Source organism: Mytilus trossulus, unplaced genomic scaffold, assembly GCF_036588685.1.
Source record: "Mytilus trossulus isolate FHL-02 unplaced genomic scaffold, PNRI_Mtr1.1.1.hap1 h1tg001046l__unscaffolded, whole genome shotgun sequence".
Taxonomy (NCBI): Eukaryota; Metazoa; Mollusca; class Bivalvia; order Mytilida; family Mytilidae; genus Mytilus; species Mytilus trossulus.
In genome coordinates this window covers 8,159-15,300 of record NW_026963617.1, presented here as the reverse complement: position 1 = coordinate 15,300, position 7,142 = coordinate 8,159, and the positions used below count along the sequence as shown (strand labels likewise).

General features: G+C 37.9%; 1 pseudogene; it reads left to right on the top strand.

Annotated features, from left to right (window-relative positions):
* The first annotated feature begins 3,097 nt into the window (after positions 1-3,097).
* Positions 3,098-4,823, top strand: LOC134703457 (NADH-ubiquinone oxidoreductase chain 5-like; annotated as a pseudogene).
* The last annotated feature ends 2,319 nt before the right edge of the window (positions 4,824-7,142 follow it).

Below are 7,142 nucleotides of genomic sequence, written 5' to 3'. Positions count from 1 at the left end.
TGTTAGGGATTTTGTCCTCAAGGGGTTTCCTTCTTATCTTGTTTGGGGGTCTCTACCACGAATATCGTGAGGGGTCTTTGGAATGAGTAGGTTAATACTAGAAGTGGCATTTATGCGAAACGAATTTTGATGAGAGGTGATTGTAAGAGGCTTACTTTTGCTGTTGGAAGTGTATTGTGTGTACCTGTGGTTTTCACGTCGAGAGTGCTTCTTAAGGAAGTATGGGACCAATGAAAGTTCTCAAGGATCTAATAGAAGGTTTGAAAAGGCATATCTTACTATAGCGTATAGGGAAAAAAATATTAAGAGGCTAAAATCTAGTGCGGCTCTAAGGGCTAATAAGGCTAGATGATTGGCTTCTAAGTAAGGATAAATAAAATGATAAAAATACTAAAAAAGGAAGAAGTAGGGGGTTATGGAGAAGTGGAGTCCTGGTGACGTCGATGGCTGTGATCAACAAATCACAAAGATATTGGAACCCTTTATCTGTATAGCGGAGTCTGAGGAGGGTTGTTTGGAGCAAGGTTGAGGTTAATGATCCGAATGCAACTGGGGCATCCTGGAGCAGTGTTCTTAAAAAGAGATTGATTCTATAATGTGGTGGTTACAACGCATGCCTTAATAATAATTTTTTTTGCTGTGATACCTATCTTAATTGGAGCTTTCGGTAATTGGTTGATTCCTCTGCTAGTAGGAGGTAAAGATATAATTTACCCGCGAATAAACAACTTAAGTTATTGACTATCTCCTAATGCACTATATTTACTAATACTGTCCTTTAGAACGGATAAAGGAGTTGGTGCTGGATGAACTATTTACCCCCCTTTATCTGTGTACCCCTATCATAGGGGCCCTAGGATGGATGTTCTTATTGTGTCACTACATCTAGCTGGGCTCAGCTCTCTAGTGGGGGCTATTAACTTTGCTAGGACCAATAAAAATATGCCAGTGTTAGAAATGAAAGGAGAACGAGCGGAGCTTTATGTTTTAAGGATTAGAGTTACTGCAGTTCTTTTAATTATTTCAATTCCGGTTCTAGGAGGGGGCATCACAATAATCTTGTTTGACCGAAACTTTAACACAACTTTTTTCGATCCCGCAGGAGGGGGGGACCCCGTTTTGTTCCAACATTTGTTTTGATTTTTTGGGCATCCGGAAGTGTATATTCTTATTCTACCTGCCTTTGGTGTGATATCAAAAGTAATTATGCATTGCTCTGGAAAAGAAGCGGTTTTTGGTCTAATTGGGATAGTATACGCAATAATCGGAATTGGAGGGTTAGGGTGTATGGTGTGGGCTCACCACATGTTTACCGTAGGTCTTAATGTTGATACTCGAGGCTATTTTTCTACCGCAACTATAGTAATCGCTGTTCCAACAGGGGTGAAAGTATTCAGATGACTGGCAACTATAGCAGGAAGAAAATTCAAAATAAAGCCTGCCGCCTACTGAAGTACTGGGTTTCTGTTTTTATTCACCGTGGGAGGGCTAACAGGGGTCTTACTGTCTAGGGCTTCTATGGATGTGTCTCTACACGACACATATTATGTGGTGGCTCATTTCCATTATGTGCTAAGAATAGGGGCGGTGTTTGGGGTGTTCTGTGGTCTTAACCATTGGTTGCCAAATTTTGTTGGAGTATGCTTTAATAAGAAATGGAGGAAAGCCCATTTTATAGCAATATTTTTTGGGGTAAATACTACCTTCTTTCCTCAGCATTTCTTAGGCCTAAGAGGAATGCCTCGACGGTATATAGACTACGCTGATATTTATGCTCACTGACATTGGGTGTCTTCTTATGGGTCCGCTGTGTCTTTTGGGTCTCTAATATATTTTAAGTTCCTTCTATGAGAGGCTCTAGTAAGCCAGCGAGGGGTTGTATTTAGTGGGGGTTTATGTGGTGAAATAGACTGAGCAGGTACCCGAGACCTTTATCCAGGAAGGAAGCATGTTTATAGCCAATTGCCATTTGTGTGAACTAACCCTTATAACACGTGTATCACTTATATTTATAAGAAATCGCGTAATCAATAATTTAAAGTCATGTTAATAGATGTTTTTTCTAGATTTGATGCTCACAGCTATAACTTAATTTGGTTGTCTATGCCGTTATGGTTGCTGTCTTCTATAGTGCCAATAACCGTGCTATTTAGAGACGTGTACACTAAGGGTAGAAGTACGAGCTCTTTTCGGAGTTTGGTGCTATCCTTTACTTATTCGATGATTCGATTGAACGGAAAGGGACTAAAGCTATCTGGGTTTCCTCTAGTAATAAGGGGTCTGTTCATGATAATTCTGATACTAAATCTGTCTGGAAACTTTCCATTCTTTTTCCCTGTAAGAGGGCAGTTTGTGTTCGGGTTCTCCTTTGCTTTGTCTATTTGAACTTGTTTAGTTTTATCTAGTCTTTTATGCAGATTTGAGCAGGGGTTGATGAGTCTCGTTCCAACAGGTTGCCCGTTAATCCTTGTGCCTTTTATAGTAGTGGTTGAGCTAATTAGTGGCATACTTCGCCCTTTAACATTAGTTTTACGTCTGACACTAAATCTGGGAGCTGGTAAAGTAATTCTAACTATATGCAGGAGAGAGTTAGTAGTTAGCTGGTTAAATAGCAGAAGGCTGCTTACAGGAGTTGGGGGTATTAAAGGGTTAATAATGGGCGGAGGTGTTTTTGGAGCCGCTGAAGTTGCAATCGCGTGTATTCAGTGTTATATTTTTTGTGTCTTATTGTGTCTCTATACGGAGGATCATAGAAGGTAGGTAGTTTTAAAAGCTTTGCTGAAGCGACGGCCTTGTAAGTCGTAGAAAACTATGTGTTTTAAAGCTATGATTTGAATAAAATTCCTAGGAGTTTTCTTAATAAGTATAGGCTGTTTTGTAATCTTCCGTATAAACAAACACCTTTTGTGTTTATTTGTAGGGCTTGAAATAATAAGACTAGGCTTATTGTTTGTAACCCATGTGTTTCTAATAAATCAGTTTTGGTTAATTTTACTAATTCTATGTTTAGCTGTTTGCGAAGCCAGAATTTGCTTGGCCCTTCTGGTTATGGTGATGCGACTATGCGGAGACGATTTGATGTCAAGGTTACTAAGAGATGGCTCGTAAAAATAGTATCATACAATTAAAAAGTAACTTAGGGTTACTTTTACTGATTCTGATTGGATACTTATTTATTCTTAGAGGGAGGACCTTTGGAAAAGCTTATTTATTGGAAGTTACTGTTTGAGAGAGTAATTGTCTCTCATTTAGCTTCAGAGTTCTACTAGATAGCGTAAGAATAGTCTTTGTTGGGACGGTTTTGGTAATTAGAGGAAGTGTAGCAACCTACTGCAAGTGGTATATAGCTGGAGAGCCATACTACAAGCGGTTTATGGGATTAGTATGGTTGTTTGTGCTGTCTATAGTGTTTATAATCTTAGTTCCTAATTTAGTAATACTTTTAATTGGTTGAGACGGGCTAGGGCTCACCTCATTCCTATTAGTGGCTTATTACCAGAACAATAAGAGGTTATCTGCGGCTATGTTGACAGCTTTGACTAATCGAATTGGGGATGTTTTTGTACTTTTTAGAGTTTCTATTTTTTTAAGAGAAGGGGGGTGGTTAATTTATATACCACCCAGTGCAGACATGGGTTAATTTAGGGTTTGTGGTAGTTCTTGCAGGTATAACTAAAAGCGCACAAATGCCGTTTTGCGCATGGCTACCTGCTGCCATGGCGGCACCCACACCGGTCTCCTCTTTGGTGCATTCTTCGACATTGGTGACAGCTGGGGTTTATTTGATTCTTCGCTCTTTTTATATTATCAGAGCTAATCCCTTTGTGACTCAAATACTTATAGTCTTAAGACTATTTACTCTAATATTAGCGGGGTCAAGGGCTGTGTTTGCGTTTGACCTAAAAAAGGTAATCGCACTCTCGACTTTGAGGCAGTTAAGGTTAATAATATTCTCGATTTCAATCCTTCTTCCGTCTGTAGCTTTTTTTCATTTAGTAACCCATGCGGTATTTAAAGCTTTGTTGTTTCTAGGCGCAGGGGGTGTTATTCATAGAAACCAAAGAATCCAAGATATCCGGGGGTTAAGAAGCTTGTGGCAAGGATTACCGGTAAGAATGGGTGCAATAACGGTTGCAATTGTGTCCTTGAGAGGGGCCCCGTTTATAAGAGGGTTTTTCTCTAAAGACCTAATAATTGAGCTAAGAATGATAGACAGAAGAATAACTTATGGGTGCTATTTATTAGAGCTAACAGGTTTAATCTTCACTTCTTTTTATAGGGCACGGATTGTATTTAGAGTAATACTTGGGTCTAATTACGTTAATAGCAGAAGTTTGCGGATTAATGAGCACTTAAATATACAAACTCCTTTTCTTAGCCTGTATATTGGGGCTATTATCTTAGGAGGGGTATTAGGGAGGAAAATAGAGAGGTTTGGGTTTGTAGTAGTTCTTGAGAAATATGAGAGAGTCAGAGTATTTCTTATTCCCTTTGTAGGGTTAATTTTGTGATGAGGAGTGCTTAGAAAATTAGGGTCTAAGCCTTGGTCGTCAGCCAAACTATTAAGATTCTTTTTGAGAATGTGGCTCATAGAGAGGCTAACCTCCCACCCCAGAAAAATGGCCTTCTTTAAGGGGTCCAGGATGGTAGCTCAAAGTCTGGATCAAGGTTGACTAGAGCTATTGGGCCCTCAAGGTGCCCATAAGGGACTAGGTCAACTCAGCTGTTTGAATGAAATTGTTCAGAAAAATTATTTTACCTACCAGCTGGTAGTATGAGGGCTGGTGGTAGCGGGGGGCGTAAGCTTAATTATGTTTATATAATGAGAGTTATAGTCATATGTGTAATTTTGATGGCTGTGTTTTCGATTGTCTTAATTGCCAAGCAACCTATTTCTTTAGGGCTAGTGCTATTGAGGGGGTCTATAATTGCATGTGTGGAGGTTGCACTGGAGGTTAGAAGGTTGTTAGGGTTCTTATTGTTCCTAACTTACGTTAGGGGTGTAATAGTCCTGTTCTTGTATGTTTTAAGGATCTACCCCAATGAAGTGTATCGTTTTAATCTAGAGTTTATGGTTCTCGTCAGAAGGTGTTGTGCCAGAGCGGTCCTTATGGGTCTTATGAATTACGAGTACAGAGAAATTAGCGGGTCTTTGTTTCTAAGTTTCATGGCTGAAAGAAGCGGGTTAAGGTTATATATCCTAATAGCTGGTGTGTTACTGTTTGTAATATTAGTGGTGTCGTATTTGTGCATAAAAACCATGGTGCCTTTACGAAGAGTAAAATAAACCTAAAATAGAAGATACAGTAGCTTAATTAAAGCGTCTCATTGAAAATGAGGAAGATGGATACTTTAGTACCTTGTGTCAAATCTGTAGGAGGGTTTGATTATGGCCCTAAATTTATGGGCAAAATGCTTCTCATGATTCTAAATGCGGGCTTGAACAAATTAAGTGCAAGTTCAACATCAGTGGGGAAAATTGGTTAATAAAGGAAACTTTAACCCAGCTTTTTGACAAATTCGGGGTCAATTGATGAATGCCAGCAGCCGCGGTTAGATTCAGTTCGAATATAAATTTAAGCGGATTGGTTAGAGTCAATGTTGTGTTATAAAACTATAAAAAAACTATAGGTGCAGTGTAATGTTAACGGTTTTTTGTGGTTATATTCCTAAAGTTTTAGTGAGCTTCTAACGAATCTATGAAGTGAAACCAGGATTAGATACCCTGTTATCCATAGTTTAAAACAAAAGTTCCTCTTAACTAAACATTTGGTTGTCAAAGAGAAATAAATAGGCGGTGTCTGAGATAGAAAACAGGGGATCCTGGGTGTTAAAGGATAACCCACCTACATTTGAGCCTTGTCTTATTAGTGCGTGTGTATGGTTGTTTACTCTAATATGGTGAGTGTCCGGGTAAAATTTTTGGTTATTACTGAAGCTAACTCTTATTTTACTTGCTGAGTTCGGTAAGGTAAGTTACTTTTAGTTAGGTGCAGCTACTAGAATTGGCTATATGCCCATGTAGCACAACTTCAAAAATAATTCAGATTGACATGCAGCTTATGACAAGGTTAATCTGGGATACAGATGTAACTTAAGCAATAATTCAAAGATTGAGCTACTAAAAGGTAGCTCAACTAAGTAGACAAATAAGATAAGAAAACTTGCCTTTGAAGAAGGACTTGTAAGTAAGGGTTAAAAATAAAATTACCCTGAATACAATCAGATGAGTACTAATCGCCCGTCGCTCGCGGGGAAACCTGTGAAAAGTCGTAACAAGGTAGCAGTAACGGAAGTTGCTGCTAGGCTATAATATGCATATATAGTAAATAATATTATATTTGCCTTCCAAGCAAAAGTTCTAATGAAATTAGTGTATGCTGGCCAAATAGTTTAAGCTAAAACGTTGAGCTGTTAATTCAAAATCGCAGTAATTTGCTTTGGCTTGCTTAAGTAGTTTAGGGAAAACATAAGATTTTCATTCTTAAGTCAGATAGTATTTCTCTTAAGTTGTGCTTAGTAGTTAATGTTAATATAACTGAGAACTGCAAATTCTCCATAGTCTAGTTAGGCCTAAGCTTAGTGCCACGTGGGGGATGATCCAGTTGCTTTGATGAAGCAAAGTTCAAAAGTAGTTTTTTGGCACTTAGAACTTCGAAGCGTTATAAAGAAAAATTGTAGTAAGTAGGGCTTTGATTCCTAAAGAAAAAGTTAATCTTCTTCTTCATAAATAAGTTAAAAGTAGTTAATATATAACTTAGAATTGTCAGTTCTAGATTCCTCTTACTGAGGCTTTTTATAATTTATCTTTTTTAAAGAGACGTGCATAATTGTTTTGTGAAAAGTGCACTTGAATTAAAATAGTATAAATAAATTTTAGTACCTTTTGCATAAGGGTTTTTCAAGACAAGTTTAAGAATTTAATTTTCCCGAATAAAAGAGAGTTATTTTTTTGAGTTAAGAAATCGTGGCAGAGATTTAATTAAACTAAAGAATAGCGGCTAGATACTATTCGCGCTTTTAGATATCTGGTTGGCTTAAAAAGATGTGTAAGCATTTTCCTTAACTATTTAAGGGGTAAAATTTTTTGGGTTAAGCTGAAAAATACTAAAATTGATGTTAAAAAAAAATTGGGTTTCTAT